Source organism: Nycticebus coucang, chromosome 1 (assembly GCF_027406575.1).
Source record: "Nycticebus coucang isolate mNycCou1 chromosome 1, mNycCou1.pri, whole genome shotgun sequence".
Lineage (NCBI taxonomy): Eukaryota > Metazoa > Chordata > Mammalia > Primates > Lorisidae > Nycticebus > Nycticebus coucang.
In genome coordinates, this window is record NC_069780.1 from 140,250,545 (window position 1) to 140,268,369 (window position 17,825).

The following is a 17,825-nucleotide window of genomic DNA, read 5'->3' on the forward strand; positions in this document are numbered from 1 at the left end:
CCATATTCAGAACCCTACCCAGAATCTCCCACACTCACCTGTCAAAAGAAGTTGGAGTATATGATCCCTCTGGTCCCATCTTAAGAACAGTTTTTCTTAAGTAACTACTTAAACAGTAGTTCTTAAGTAATGCTATTTTTGGCAGAGTAAACATCAATATTACTGAACTATTTCTCCTAACAAACATAAAGATGCTAGAGGCAAGATAGAGGTATACACTGACCATCTCAGTAACATTTTATTTCTTCACCAAAGAAAATAATCTAAGCAAATAGAGTAAAATATGAACTTAAAAAAAATGATAGAAATGCAGGTATTTTATTTTCTGAGTTATCTTTATATTCCAAATATTTGATAATCAAATTAACAAATAAAAATACAATTTAGAATAGGCAGAAGCTAAATATATATAATAAAGAATAAAAATACATCTATTATAATTCCTTAAAATTCCTATTTTAATTTCTAGTTATATGGATTCACCTAGGTTAGGGTGGGTGGGGGAGGGGAGGGGAGGCAGGGGTTTTCTGTCACTGGCCACAGAATAGAATCGAGTGGAGCAAAGTGACCTCATTTATTCAGTTGTTTCAATTTCTCCCCAAACACTTCCATGTTCAAGCTTTCAAATGTTCCTAGATGTGTGTCCAGATAAGAACCCAATGTTTATGTACCTTCTAGCTAAAGATCACCTCATCTGAGAAATTTTCCTGACTCTCCAGGCAGAGGTGGCTGCATATGTTCTGTGCTGGCCTGGTGTGGTAACAGAATAGACCACCACGTGGAAGGATGTTGGGGAGATTCCAATCATATGATACTGGGAAGCTATTCAGGACTCTCTCATTAAGTACAGTGTGAGGGTAATCTACTCTAGAATCTGATTCTTTCCTCCTCCTGAGCTCCAGCATAAAGTGCTCCATCATCTTATCTAGTGTACATAATTTGCATGATGATTCAGTTTCCTTTTACCCTAGAATAATTTACCTTCTCTGTGCTCTATTTTAGGGAACTTCAAACCCAGGATAAGTATCAAAGTTATTTGGGGATTATATATAATATACATAAAATAGATATAAAACACTTGTAGTTCTATAGCTCCATACATGGCCCAGTGGATCAGCATCCTCTCCCTGGGGTCCCAGGCATCTATGGATCAACTAGAAAGTGAACCTAAGTTTTTCCACTCCTTATACCACAAGAATATATTTATTGTTCAGCCCCAAAGTTTAGAGCCCTTCCACCTGACTAAAGCTAGATTGGTTTCTAAATCTCTATCCACAGATCTCAGCAAATATTGGATTAGAAAGAAGATGATCCCCAGGTGGCAGGAAAGCATGAAGATAGCAGGTTGAGGCCTCAGGTACCAAGAACAGAAAGTGAGGAACAGACAGAATCCAAAATGCCTCCTCACTCATACACAGATTCTGCATGGATTTCCAAATACTGACTAGCAGAAAGGCAATAGTCAGGTTGGTTATGAGTCATATTTGTCTGAGTTCAAACCCCCCAACTTTGCCACTTACCACTCATGTGACCCTAACCAAGTTACTTATCCTCCCTGTTTTGTCCTCAAATAGAGATGGCAATGGTACCTCCCTCATAAGGTTGCCATGGGAATTAAATAATGTCAAGCTTTTAATGTTTTTTGAACAATGCCTAGAACATAAGATGTCTTCAGTAAGTGTTAGCCACTATTATCATCATCATCAATAACATTATCATTTGTCCTTCTGTTCTATTCCCTGGACTGATCTTAGTTGCAGGAAACCTTCTTACTTAAAGATATGCAAATGGATTCTGCTCCACGGTTTGTGTGTTCTGTACCTTTCATGGCTGTACAGTCCTATCTATCAGCAAAAACGAAGCTAACTGAGCAAGATTATAAATAGAGTACCAACACAAAATAAAATATACAGATGAATCTCTAAATTTCACATTTTATTTGAGCACCAAAGAATCACAGTTTGGGGCATACACACACAGACTGGACAGTCTCCCGCATGTCCCAAGAACAAAGGAAATGTCATGGGTTTTATTAGAAAAAGGAATGTTACATGCTGTTTTGAAAGAAAGCTCATGCACACTAGAGAAGCTTGGGGGAACTGGTAAGCTCTTATCCACGAGTGAAGGCAGTAGGTAAAATTAACACGACAGGTCATTTCAGCAGGTACCAGGTAAAACCAATCATAGTGTTGCAGCAGGTTATTTCAGCAACCTGCTAAAACAGGCTGGTGGAAAATTAACTCACTGGTACACGTGCAGTGTTCCCTTAGTGTGTTTCCCCTGGGCCTCTTGACTCTGATTTAGTTGGGTATGACAAGAATGACTCATAAGAATAAGCCCTCAAAAGGCAAAAGGAGTCATTAGGAGTGTACCGGGGTTTTCTTTCAACAATTTGAGGTTAGAAGAGTCACTATCTGCTTGGACTGTGGGCTGAGAACACATCCTCTGGCACCAAGACTCTCCCTGGATGAGCCGAATAAATGTCCCCTGGAAGCAGCAGGAAATGTATATACTACTGTTTCTATTCCTGGCCAATCATTTTATAGGTATGCTAGAAAAGGATTTCCTTAGAAATACATTGCTGAACTTTATAATATCTTTGATTGCTTAGGGTGGAAAGACCAGCAGTAGGGCAATGGTACTATATGCCTGGGCAAAAATAGTCATAGTACAGACTCGTGTATGTCACAAAACTCACCCTCACGTGATGTTGCATAGGTTACAATATTTTTTCCTATTCCCTACATTTTCCCTGTGTGAGCACCTACTCTACTCCTTGTAAGTTCCATGGGCTGAATTATAAAGCTTTAGGGTAAATGGATTGAAGACAGTAGAGAAGAAGCATTAACAAGATAGGTCTACCCCATTACCACTCTCTTATCTCACATTCAAGTTTCACCCCCGCCAAATTCTTTTCCTGCTCTTTCTGTTTCATTTATAACTTCTCACTTTCAGTTGGGAAAGGAGATACCAAGAGGATAAAGAGGGAGAAAATGAACCAGAGAAGGGGAAATAGTTAAAAGGGAGGCTCTGATCAGAAGCAATAAGTCTGAAGGAAAGTCTCCCAACAAATTCAGTGTCAAGTAGGTGAAATCCAAGATAGAAGAATGGAAGAAAGTATAAAAAGAGAAAAAGGAGAGAAAACTAAAAAACAGAAAGAGGAGGGCAGGAGATTGAGAAAGAAAGAAAAAGAAAGGTAAAAACTCCTACTGCCTTCTTTTCTATCTGTTTTTCTGTAACATGGAATAACATGATGATTAATTTTAAGTGTAACCTTGACTGGGCCACAGGATGCCCAGATAGCTAGTTAAATATAGCTTCTGGTATGCATGTGAGGTTGTTTCCTGAATAACTTAGCAGTTACCTTTAGTTAAGACACTGCCTGTTTCTAAATAACCTCTTCTTAAATTAATCCAAATATCAGGAAAGATAGAAAAATTACATTTGATTTACCTATAAGAACATTTTGTAACTATTGCCCTGACTCCATTCTTTCCTGACTGGAAAAGCTTTCTGGGATTTTTTTGTTTGTTTGTTTCTACCTCTTAGAAGCTGTGAGAGTGTTTACAAATTACTTTATCTTTCTAGGCACTGTTGACCTCATTTGTAAAAATGGCACATTACTTGTTTTGCTTGCCAACATATTAATAACTTACATACTTCTCTTAAAAAAAAAATAGAATAAAATTTTTACCTTTTCAGATTGTTGTGAAGATTCATCCCTTATCCTACAAATATTTATTGAGACCTACTTCATGCCAGTCACTTTTCCAGGAGGTGGGCACAGCAATACACTAAACAGCTGATATTCCAGACAGTAGTGGGCAGGTGGATATCAAGGAGACATACAAGGAACAAATAAGTGAATAGGTGCCTGGTGACAAGTGCTATAGAGAACTCCATTTTTTAATGGAGTTGATTAGCAATGGCCCCTAGTAGGTCATACACATATTCAATAGGACAATCTAATCTCTCTGGCAGAGGGAACAGCGGGTACAAAGGCTCTGAGGCAAAGATGTGTTTGCATTTTCACACAGCAGTGAAAACACAAAGATGGCTGGAGCAGAGTGAACCTGGAGCAAGTAGTAGGGGCGGAGGTCAAACAGATAGAAGGGCTGCAAATCATGTAGGCCTTCAAGGACTTTGAGTTTCACTTTGCAAGAGTATGGAGCCTCTGAGAGTTAGTTGTAGGCAGAGGCAGCATATGATCTGACTTCTGTTGTAAAAGAAGCACTGCCTCCCATGCTGTGATTAAAATGTAAAGGCAAAAGCAGAAGGAGGAACTCCACTAAAGAGGCCAAGGCAGTGATCCAGGAGGAAGGTGCCGGCAGCCTCTCCCAGGGTGGTAGCAGAAGATGGGGGACAGTGGCCGGATTCTGGTATTTCATGTACAGCCCTATTTTACGTAATAAGATGCTAATCTCTATAAAAAACAGTACCCTAATATTAACATTTATTCAAGTAGTTTCAGATTCATCCAGTCTATTTTTCTCTCATAAATATTATGTGAGTTGTATTTTGCAAATATTTCCTAAGGATTTATTTAGGTTTAATTATCTTTCAAAAGCTTCAGCTTCAGTAGGCTAAAATAATTTACGAATATATGACAATCATTCTAACATAAACTATCTAGAGCCTTGAAAAAGGTGAGCTTCATGGGTAGGGATTGATAATCAGAATACACTGGAATTGCTATTCCGTATTAGGACTCATGGAACCCAAGGAATACCAGGGGTTAGAACAGGTTTCTTTCCTTTATTCATGATAGAGAAGAAACTATATTTTTCCCTCCAGTTTCTGCCAGCTTTGCAGTATTACGTTGATAATGAAGAGCCCCTGGTAGAATTCTGAACTTCAGCTACATTTCTCCGTGGCCCACACTGTGGAGAGGAATTATGAGAGTCTTCATCTTATCGTTATTGCTGTGGGAGTTGTTCACTCTCATAACTTAAGATAAGATTTCACTTCATTTTCTTCTCAACATTAGCCATGGCCATTCCAAGCTTTTAGTGCACTTTAAAACCTATACAATCACTTAAAATCAGACTAGGAGTCCTTGAAAAGCAGATTGTTTCTAGAAGTCAAAAGCTTGAAAAGAGAAAACTGAAGGCAAAAGATGCCGAGTATCTGCTCTTGGGTTAGAGAGGGAAAAAAAGAAGAAAATAACACTGGTACATGCCATTCAAGTTTTCTTCAACTTTGTAAAATGTGCAGGTGACATACTGGAAGATTCTATTTATAGAATATCTTTGACAGGGTAAACGTCTGAGGGCAGAACTGAAGGGCAGATTAATGGCTGCAGAGGACTGTCGGGGGGATGGGAGGCTGCTGTGATGATAACAGGGCAACACAGGGATTTTTGTGATATCTAATTGCTCAGTACCATGACTCAGCTGTAGAATATGCCAACTTAGGCAAGTGATAAAATTGTAAAGAACTTGAACACATACTTGTAAATGGCACAAGCAAAACTGAGGAAATGTGAATTAAGATATCTTAATATGTCAATATTAATATCCCGGTTATAATATTATACTATAGTTTTGCAAAACGTTACCATTGGAGGAAACTGGACAAAGTGTACAAGGACAGGATTTCTCTGTATTAATTATTACAATTGTATGTGAATTTACAATTATCTCAACATAAATTCCAATTTTGTTTACTGGTAAAATATTGAGTATCTAAAATTTTTTGGACACTACCTATGTTGATAAGAAAAATGCAGAAAGATAGTCAAAGTTTTAATTTCTCAAAGATAAATGGTCAATAAAAAACACTGAAAAGGTCAGATGCAGTGGCTCACTCCTGTAAATCCAGCACTTGAGAGGCCGAGGAGGGAGGAGCACTTGAGGCCCAGGAATTTGATACCAGCCTGGGCAACATAGCAAGACTCTGTCTTACAAAAAATTTAAAAATTAGCACCTACTTGGGAGGCTGAGGCAGGAGGATCACTTGAGCAAGTTCAAGGTTGCAATGAGTTATGATCATGACACTGCACTCTAGCCCAGGTGACAGAGCAAGACCTTGTCTCAAATAATAATGATGATAATTATCTCCAAACTAGATAATAGGGAAATATAAATTAAGAGAGTGGGGTGGTGCCTGTGGCTCAAAGGAATAGGGCACCAGCCCCATATCCTGGAGGTGGTGGGTTCAAAACCTCTGCCCGGCCAAAAAACTGCAAAAACAAAAAAAGTGAAATATTTCCACCCATGAAGAGTTAATATTAAATTTAAAAATATGTAACAATGCTAATGAAGGATATTAGCTAATGCTAATAACCAGGCCTATACACCCACGATGATACTAGGAGTATAAAATGATGTAATACTTTAAAAAGTAATTTGATACTTTTGTGAAAAGGATATACACTTGGCATTAAAAACTCAGGAACTAAAGAACAGAAAAAGAAGATTGTAAAAAGTCATCTAAAATTCTATCACCCAGAAATAATCATTAACATTTGACACACATTTCAGAATACTGTCTGTATACGTAGTCAGGTAGACCAATAAAAATAATAATTTAAAAAGTGAATCAAATTATATATGATTTTAAAATAAAACTATTCAATTCAGTTTTCCTTGAAATTAGTGAAAAGAAATCACCTTGAAATTGAAGGAATTTCTGAATGTCAGCTAAATGGTGAATATCAGGACTAGGTATAATATCATGGGACCATTATGTCCCTATACATATTTTTGATACATGATTATTAATAAGCATCAATTTCAATTTCCAAGTAGTAAAATTCAGTCAACTCTGTGATAAAAAGCAAGAGTCTAAACAAGCTTATAATCAATGATGAATATTCCACCGTGTTTTCTAAACACACACACAAAAAAAAAACACTTTAAAACAGAAACTTATTAATAGGAGGAGATTTCATGAAAAAAGTAATAATGGAATGTTAAGCGCCAAGAAAAGTGACATACAATTGAAAAATTATACCAGGATGCTTGAGGCTAGTGGTGATTATGATAATTTTATTATGTATTAGGCTCATGTATTATGATTATCAGTCACCGTTCCTGAATTCTCTGTCTACCGAAGACTTGGCTTTGTGATTCATCAGGCACAGCTTCTTACAGTTTATCATTCAGAATAATCTTCCAGTTTAGTTCACCCCATTGTTTGGTTCTATAATTTTTCCCCAATATTTTCAATTGTTCTACTTTTTCCTCTTATTTATTAGACAAACAAGTGTATACATTCATCACTAAAAGCTTCAAGGTTTGTAATAACGAAACATGCATATTAGTATATACTTCCTTCTTAAAGATAGTATCCACGGAGCCATAGTCTTTGACCCAATAATCCTATAAATTCATCCCAAAGAAACAATCGGCAATACGTTAAACATTTATGTGCAAGGCCATTTGTTATTTGTTACTGATGAAAAAAATTAGAAAGAAACTGAATGATTTATAACAAAGGATTTGTTAAGTAAATTACAAAGAAGCATAAATCACAGAAAAGTCTATACTTTCTGAATTCTTATAGAAAAGGTGCTAGAAGGATACATACAAAATTGATTTAAACAAAAAAAGCCAGTAACTTCTGAGGATGAGAAATACTGGAGGACTTTTAACTATTTGAGACTTTTAAAATTATAATACATCAGTTATTTCTTGATTTAATCTTATATAAGACTACTATGAATGTTCTATAAATGTTTCATAAGTTAAAAAAACAGATTAAAAAAGCAATGAACAAAAGCATATGCATAGGATGAAGTATCATATATGTATTAAGATCAATGTTTCTGAAAAAAAGTTCATTATAAATTACTAAACAGGGAAAAAAGGAAGATAAAATGTTCTATCTGCTGTACCTGTGTTCATAAATAAGAAAATAGATGAAAACACATCAAAGTATAAATAGCCATATCTGGATTGTGAAATATCAATGATTTCTGTTTTGTTTACTTATTTATTTACTTTCTGAGTATTCAAATTTTTCATATGAAAGGTAAAATTATTTTAAAGCCAAACCATAAACTGAGTTTTCATACCCACTACACAGTATATTATCATCAATTCCCAGGAAATAAACTTTCTGGAGTAGATATTCATCACAGAGGTTGTGTATAAAAGATGTTTTTCCAAATGTGGGAAAGCATACTAGAAGTTCAAAGAAGGGTTTATTCTTTCCTTTTTCTTTTTTTTTTTGGCCAGGGCTGGGTTTGAACCCGCCACCTTTAGGCATATGGGGCTGGCACCCTACTCCTTTGAGCTATAGGCGCCGCCCAAGAAGGGGTTATTCTTAACAGCAAAATTAGCAAACACTAGATATCTTAACACAGCTGCATTCTGAATGGCATCTCACATAACAACATTATATCCTGGAGATTTTAGGTTTGCCAGAGGTAGAAAGTCTTAACAAGAATGGCAGTTTTCAAAGCAAGGTCAAGAAAGCACCTTTCTGAAGGTTTTAAAAATAGGACAATTGTTTATAGGCACAACTTCTATGTGGTCTGCTGAAAGCAGTGGGCTGGACTAAGTGGCTCGTGTTACCACTTTATCACTATAGAAGGGAAAAATAGTAGATGCTCTGTCACCTAAACAAGACATTTTACAAGTTGGATTTTTGCAGACAGTTTTAAGTAGAAAGTGATCTGGGACAGAGATTCTCACATCTGATATTCTAGAAATCAAAGGCTCTTGCATGATTTCAATAGATGTCATAAAACTGTCAAACCAAAAATATTTTTCACTCACTATATTTTTCAAATGCTAAATAATATACATAGGAGATAGTATGTGTATATGCATATTATATAAATAAACTCCTTATGTGTCGATCCACACAAAACAAGCAGGAATTGCTTAACACAGCAGTGGATGAGACAGACACACTGGGCTTTTCATCATCGTCTCAGACAGATTCAGAATGGAACTCCTAACATTTAAGCTTCAAGAATCTTCACTGTGTGGACCCCTGCCTCGGTCATGAGTGATCCCTAGGAATGTTTTCACTTGATAACATGCTTTGATAAAATTTGTAAAAGGAAATATTTTTGCATTTTTCTACAGAATCTCCAATATTATGTATGCTTTTGACTTTAGAAACCTGAGTCTATTCTTGGGTAGCATTAACAAGTCTGTGGCTGGAAGGAGAGCAGATGAGAAGAGGTAGGGAAGTAAACGTTTACTGAGAGCTAAGTATGTGTGAAGCCCCATGTGTGAAGCATTTCGTACAAACCAAACAGAAGCCCAGACCTTCCGTTTCCAGCTTGGGACTTCCTGACTCAACCAGAAGACAGCTCAATTGAATTATGGGGCCCACAAATGAGACTGGTTCCCAGCAATCCCCGTAGGGAGACAGATAATGAGAAAGAGAGGGGATGTTTACTCCGGCCGCCATTGCTCATTGTCTTGCACTTCCTTCTCTGGTTGTTTAATAACACTGCATTTTATTTACGGTGCTCTTTTTGGTTTTAATATGCTATTCAACATATTTCATCTGATCCTACAATCACCTTACAAGATAGGATGCTTACATTTTCCTTTTATTGCCGAATTTTCCATGTGGCCTATTAAGGTACAATGGAGAAAGAAACATATTCTAAAGGTTTTCTTAGAAAGGTGTTTGTCAAACATTTCCATTCACAGAAAGATATCAGTTTATGATGAATTTTTAAGAAAGCATTCTTCCATTTGCCTTTAGAGCCACAAATGTAAACCTGTACAATACAAACCAAGGGAGAAGGACACATTTTCTAATAACATATTCTCAATATGTGCTTGCAAATGTGTTTCTCTGTCAAACTCTTCCATTCGCTGAGAAGAAACAAGTTTGTGGTGCCTCTTCCAGCATACTTAACATTTGGCTTTTATTGCTGGATTTTTCGACTAGGTCGGTTAGATTTCGAAGGAGAAAGAAACATGTTCAATAACTTATTTTCAATATTTGCTAACATACTTCTTTTTCTGTTAAACTCTTCCATTCACTGAATGAAAACATCTTATGACAAAGCTTTAAGAAAGCATGCTTATGTTTGCATTTTATAGCTACATATATAAACTCATGTAATATGAACCAACAGAGAAAGAAACAAATTCTAACAACATATTTTCAATGTTTGCCTATAAATGCATTTCCCTGTCAAACTCTTCCATTTACTGGAAAAGAAAAAGAAAAACAGTTTATAGTGCATCTTAAAGCAAGCATGCTTACATTTACCTTTTCTTAATGCCACTGTACAGACAAGAAAACTAAGTTGTAGAAAGGTTAAGTGGCTTGATGAAGATCCTAAGGCAAAGGACACAGAATGATCAGGAGAACCCAAGCTTTCTGAACACCTGCTTAGTGATCTTCCCCTACACCATCCCTTGAAGCCATCAGTGTAAGAGGCAAAGGGTAAACAGACCTCCCTTCAACAGCACCAGGCCATTAACAAAGCCTATCTGGAGCCTCCCAGGCTAAACTAGTGTAGTACACTCAGCCACACTGTCCTATGCTCCTTTTCTCCTCCCACCATCTTTCTTTTTCTCACTCTCTGCTCTCTTCTCTCTTTCTTTCTCATCTCTTTCCCCCATTCTCTTCCCTTTCTCTAATATAAAATTAACTTATACTTTTATATTCCAATCTTAGCCTAGAGAAATTCTTTTATCATCCTATGAGCAGAGCAGCCCCTATTGAGCAACTGAGCATTTTCCAAACCTATCAAAAATGAATTTGTCAGCCCCTTTTTCCACCTTTCAGCATCCTGGGACTTTGGAAATAGGCTTGCATAGATCTGCTACCTGTGAGACATTAGGTCATAAGGGTAGAACCTGCATGAATGGGATTAGTGTCCTAATAAAAGAAGCTCCAGAGAGCTTCCTTACCCCTTAAACCATGAGGACACAGCAAGAAGGTGCCATTCATGAACCAAAATGCAGGTCCTCACCAGATATCAGTCTGCCAGGACTTGATCATGAACTTTGCAGACTCCAGAACTATGAGAAATAAATGTCTATTGTTTGTAATGATACCGGGAAGGGTCAGTTCTAGGAGAACAGATGTCTTCTCAAGGATACCCCAAGAATATACCTGAAGGGTCCTCTCCATGGTGACTCAGCTCTTAGGAATTTGTAGACTTAACTTCCTGGGACCTGGAAGTTTCCACTTCTGTGAAATCCTATAGTTCTGTGGGGGCTGGAACAGCTTCTCCCTCTTGATTCAAACTGACCAATGAGAAAGGTACCTATGGGTTGGAACTTTTTGACTGGTGATAAAAAGGGAAAGACCAAGCCAGTTGGGAAAAACAACCATTTTGAATTCTTCTATGCCATTAGCTCCACTGGCTGAATAAAAGCCTTTTTTTCCTCTTAAATACCGTGTTTGGCTGTTCTTTCTCTCCATTGGGCCTTGTCTTCCTGCAACAATAGGCCAGTCGGTTTACAGCATTTTGTTATAGCAGCCTGAACTCTCTTAGACAGTGGCTCTTCACACTACTGATTTCCCCTTCTTGAAACTATCCATGCCTTTGACCTTTGAGATATTCCAGGGTTCAGTTTCTCCTAAGTTCCTTTACTTCTATTTTTCTCTTTTCCAATCTGGTTCTATTGAGGGTCAGAGGTCCCAGTTCCCCAAACCCAGTTGACCTGGCTCGATTGCAGTTCAACTAAGGTGTGACAGTAACTGAAGGCAAAAGTGAGTGGAAACTGAAAATAAAACTGGAGCTGCACAGGCTGTGTGGATAGAAAGCAAAAGTCACCTGCACAAGTTTCTGGGTTGAGAGAGAGATCTTATTTAGGAATAACAAAGAGAAAGTTTAGAATATTTTCAAAGAGTCCTGGAAGTGGTCCCTCACTGAAGGAGAAAAAGTGAGAGAGGCCAGAAGCAAAGACCTATAGGGGTATAAATACTCTCTCCATTTGAAATTGGTTGCAAGTCTTTCACTCTTTGTACCTCCAGACAATATTGCTTTATTCCCTCAGTCATTGAGTCATTGATGGTCTCTTTCTCTTAGTCATTGTTTACCTAGGTTACTTCATACCCACATTCTTACCGCCCTCCAGAGTTCCTGGTTCAGCAGGCCAGGTTTTCCTCCCACCCCACCCCCTGAGTGTCTCTTCTCAGTTCTACTTACAGGACATTCTGCTAATTCTCATCCTCATTCTGTTTTGCTCTTTTCCCCATTCCTATTGCAACAACAACAAAAAGATTCAAAATCCATGTACCAACCCCCAACTTCATCTGACAGATAACCCCACCTGCTTCTACTTGAAATTATAATGTATTTTCAAGGTTAAGCTCAGAAAAAAATCTAGAGGAAGGCATGTGTTACTATGAATTTTCTCTGAGTTGAGGTATACCTCATCTCTCAAGCCCAAGGAATCCGTGAGGACTCAAAAAACTTGCTTCCAAAGTCTTCCTCAAGGTGGGAACAACTAGTGAAAATGTTTACATCTATCATGATAAGCCAGATGCCAAGGACTCAAGGTCCATAAGACCACATGCTTAATTCGATTCTCCAATAACCAGAACCATGTCACTGATCAGAAAAATCTATATTGGTATACCATTAAAAGAATATTTTGCCTGTCAACACTCCATGAGAATCAGCATATTTGGCTAATAGAAGGACAATGTAATTAAAGAAGTTCCAAACAGTGGAATTAGGAACTCACATAGAGATGTGCTTACCTACAATGTGTCCTATTTAAGGGGTAAGGACATGGTTTAATGCATCCCCCATGGCCAGGGACAAAGGCAGTGGTCATTGACTAAAGGCTTGATTGATTTAATACAAATGGAGGTAAAATTCCTTGCCTTCCCAATAAAATATTCATTGACTATTAATAAGTACAACTCAGTATATCTCACTTTAAGTTTTACAAGGCTCTTTATGATTCATTTAACAATCTACCCGATTGAATGCTGAAAATGTAGAGGCACTATAGGAAATATAAAGGTAAATTGGAACTGTTCCCCTGGACAAGAAATTGACAATCTAGTAGTATGATTGAATATGCTCTTAAATAGCTACAGTGTAAGTGGAAAGCAAATGATAGAGAACTGTTCAGATAAAATACTTCATGCTTAGCTTTTTAAAATATGAGGATAGAATGATCACTTTCGGTGCCAGGGAACAGGAAAATAGGGAAAAAGAGAGAGAGATTAAGGAAAGAAATAGCATTTGATGTGCATTTCCTATCCCAGTTCATTTCTTCAACAATTAATTATTACTTGCTCACAAAAGTGCAAGGATGTGGGGAATGCAATGGTGACAAAATACACAGTTCAGGAAAGCACATATTTTATAAGTTATTGCAAGAATATTGAGAATCACCAAGGTAAAGTGCCAGATTTTTGTGACCTGGCAATATTCAAGCAGTCTTTCAATCCCCTGATGCCCCACAATGCATTCTTTTTTTTTAATTTCAGATTAATATGAGGGTACAAACAATTAGGTTACAATGTTTGCCCACAATATATGGTTCCCTTTTCCTAGCCAGGAAGCCATGAAATGTGGCTATGGGTTTGGAAATGTCTACCTATGATACAAAAGACCCGTTTATAAATCACAGACCAGATTGTTGGTTTATCTATCAAGAAGCCCATCTCTACTGAGAAAAAAAACTAGGGCAGTCAAACAGATGTTGGTCATTCAGCTGACCATAAATGTAGCCCATGACTAAATAAATACGAGGCAATAATTCTCAATTAGACACGATAATCCTCTTCATAAAAGCCAGATAAACATATTATCTATTTACATTAAGCCCCTTAGATTGCTGGCAAAAAAAAAAAAAAAAAAAAGGGCTCATGTTGGGTAGCTGAGACAACTCCGCTGGGAGACAGATCCATGATTGCAGATAATGTTAAAAGGGAATTCCTTTTATGCCATGTAAGTGAAAGCATTCGTATTCATATTTGGTAATTCACTCATTCCAGATGTAAAAACAAACTTATAAATACAGTTCCTCACTCAGAATGGCTTCATTTATGATTTTTCAATTTTACAATGATAGGAAAGCAATATGGATTTAATAGAAACCATACTTTGACTATTTATACAACCATTCTGTTTTTCACTTTCAATACAGTAAATTACATGATAACATTCACACTTTATTATAAAATAGACTTTGTGTTAGATAATTTTGCCCATCTAAATTTAAATTAGCCTTAAATTTGCAGGCTACTTTAATTGTTCTGAGCACTCATCAATATACAGAGCACTTCTATCACCTGAGCCCTTTCCTAATGCCCCTGCCCAGTTAGTTCCTGCCCATCTCCAACACAAATGACAATAGCAGTGATTTCAATTGATCATAATCCCGAAAGTTAAAATTTCAAATGTTAAAATCCTGAAAGGTCAAAATTCCTAAAGTCTAAAATTCCAAAAATCACAATTTTAAAATTATTTAAAAGATGTCTATTTACACTTTTAAAGGGGAATTTGAGAAATACATAAAAACATGACAGAACACTTCAGAAGCTACTTTACACAATAAAATAGGCAATATTAACACACATGTTTTATGTAAACATTATCACTCAGGTATGCCAAAGACAATTGCATGGGTATTAACAGTTATGAGCAGACCATATTTATAAAGAAATAGGACAAAAAGCAGAATGCATAAATACATATCACTATGGTTGGTAATCATGTACACTCAGCTTTATAACTGTAGTCCTTTGAAATACTGCGACAAGCAACCTAAACCTTTGGATAAGACTGATCAAAAACCAATACGAGTCACCATCACATATGCAGTCACCCAAAAAGCCAATATCTCAAGAATTTTATCTTTCAAAAATGCAGGTGTACTGAGAGGAGTCTCATCATTTATTAAAGATGTTATAATATTTTTATGTATACAAACAATGCTTACAAAGTTAACACTGTGATATAATAATTCACTTTCATAGAGTCAAATTTGCGGAAAAAAAAAAGTGAAACAAATTAGAACACTCTAAAAGTCTCTATGAAATTTATACATCCAGCATAAGTAATGATGGAAAGATCAAATGCATTGCATAGCAAATTGTAAAAAATAATGCTGAAAATTTAAAATGGTGGGGGAAAAAATCTAAAAAAAGAAAAAGAAAAGAAAATTCAACATAGAAAAAGAAAAGAAAATTCAACATAGAAAAAGAAAAGAAAATGCAACATAGAAAAAAATATATTACAGGGATAGATTATGGACAACTGCACAGAGATTGTCCATAAGAGCTGGCCAACTTTCAAGATCATTAACTATATTTTGAAGTCTTACATCACAATGAGGAGGTTTTTGTTTTTTTTTCTTTTGGAACATGGCTCTCCTCAGGCACATTCATTTTCTCTGAGGCACTGCTTTTTTTGAAATTCTTCTATGATTTAATATATACTGACATGAGCACTCCCTATCAAATGTTCTAATCGTTGGTGCCATGCTTCCATATTGTTTTAGCTGCATGGAAATCAAGACAGTAACAAGGTAACAGTTGTACCTAACATGATGCAACTACCCTGTGTTTGTGATTTTTCAGGACTTTAGTCAGACATTAGAGATTTTGATCTTCCTGGATTTCAAAATTTAGGTTATGGCATTCAGGATTGTGTTTTTGGATTACAATCCAAACCCCAGATTTCTATCTTAATAGAATGTTTTGCCAATACTAGAACTTCAAGAAAGTTCAGTCATAAAATAAGTACTTTTTTCTATCTAGCTTCTCTTGCTCAGCATATTTTTGAGATCCATCCATGTTCCTGGGAGTATCAGTGCTTTGTCCCTTTTCATTGCTAGCTAGTATTACATTGTACGAATACAACTGCAATTGTTTATCTGTTATCCTTTGATGGTCATTTGGATTGTTTGTAGCTGTAGGCTATTAAGAATAAAGCTGCTATAAATAAGCATATCCAAATAAGTCTTTGGAGGCTCAACGTGGGCAGGTAGCAACCAATTGGCTGCGAGCTCATAACAAGACAGAGAAAAGGCAAATTCTCTCTCTTTCCCCTCCGCCTACCGACGACCCCCCTGACCCAGGAGCTGGGACACTTTCCTTCTCCTGAGCTTAAACATAAAAACTCTAGATTCTTCAGACTTTGGATATCAAGACTTAAACTAGCAGCCCTTGAGATTCCTAGGCCTTTGGCCTCAGACTGAGAGTTACACCACCCACTTTCCTGGTTCTGGGGTCTTAGGACTTAGGCTGAGCCACACTGGTAACTTCCCTTGTCTTCCAGCTAGCAGATCATATTATGGGACTCCTTGGCCTCCATAACTGCATAAATCAATTTTCCCAATAAATCCCTTCTCATAAATCCCATTGGTTCTCTCCATAAAACTCTGACTAATATACATACATGTATCTACTTATATAGTTAGTCTATATTTCGGGTTCTAAAATAAGAATTTAAATCAATAAATTTCACTGCAGTCACCAGTTTATCTATATCCCAGACAATTTCTTTTTTTGGTTAGGTTTTCATTATTACTCAGTTTGAAATATTTTAACATTGGTTGAGATTGACTCTGCAGTGTTGACCAGTTGAAATACTAGACTGCTAGGTTCAGGACTGGGCGCTTAGCCAACCTGCTGACTTGGAACTTCAGATCCATGGCAACAAAGGAGTCAGCAGTTGCCAAAGCATAGTTGGCCCTCACCTCTTCAGCGAGATGGAGCCAGGAAGTGCCTGAAAAACCGAACTATGCTTTTGAATGTACTCTTGTGGGACATACAGAAGCAATATCATCAGTTAAGTTTAGTCCTAATGGAGAATGGCTAGCAAGTTCTTCTGCTGATAAACTAATTATAATTTTGGGAAGCATATGATGGAAAATATGAGAAAACACTTGTTGGTCATACTCTGGAAATATCAGATGTTGCCTGGTCATCAGATTCCAGTCATCTTGTTTCTGCTTCAGATGATAAAATTTTAAAGCTATGGGATGTGAGATGAGGAAAATGTTTGAAAACACTGATGGGACACAGTAATTATGTATTTTGCTGTCATTTCAATCCACCATCCAACCTTATCATTTCAGGATCTTTTGATGAGAGTGCGAAAATACAGGAAGTGAAAACAGGAAAGTGCCTCAAGACTTGGTCTGCTCATTCTGACCCAGTTTCTGCTGTTCATTTTAATTGTAATGGGTCTTTGATACTGTCAGATAGCTATGATGGTCTCTGTAGAATCTGGGATGCTGCATCAACCAGTGTTTGAAAACGCTTGCTGATGATGATAACCCTCCTGTCTCTTTTGTCAAATTTTCTCCAAATGGTAAATACATTCTTACTGCAACTTTGGACAACACTCTTAAACTGTGGGATTATAGCAGAGGCAGATGTCTGAAAACATACACTGGTCACAAGAATGAGAAATAATGCATTTTTGCCAATTTTTCAGTTACTAGTGGAAAGTGGATTGTGTCTGGTTCTGAGGATAACCTGGTTTACATTTGGAACCTTCAGACCAAAGAGATTGTACAGAAATTACAAGGTCATACAGATGTTGTGATCTCAGCAGCTTGCCATCCTACAGAAAACATCATTGCATCAGCAGCATTAGAAAATGACAAAACAATTAAGCTGTGGATGAGTAATCACTAATCCCTTTGGAAATCAAGTAGTAGAGCCATGTTGGCAAAAGGCTGTTTTTTTTTTAATGGTTTTTGGCTGGGCGCAGTGGCTCACACCTGTAATCCTAGCACTCTGGGAGGCCTGAGGTGGGCGGACTGCTTAAGCTCACTAGTTCATGACAAGCCTGAGCAAGAGCGAGACCCCATCTCTAAAAAATAGTCGGGCTTTGTGGCAGGCATCTGTAGTCCCAGCTACTCAAGAAGCTGAGGCAAGAGGATCACTTGAGGCCAGGAGTTTGAGGCTGCTGTGAG

General features: G+C 37.1%; 1 pseudogene; it reads left to right on the top strand.

Annotated features, from left to right (window-relative positions):
- The first annotated feature begins 16,551 nt into the window (after positions 1-16,551).
- LOC128589413 (WD repeat-containing protein 5B-like) lies at positions 16,552-17,544 on the top strand (annotated as a pseudogene).
- Positions 17,545-17,825: the final 281 nt, after the last annotated feature.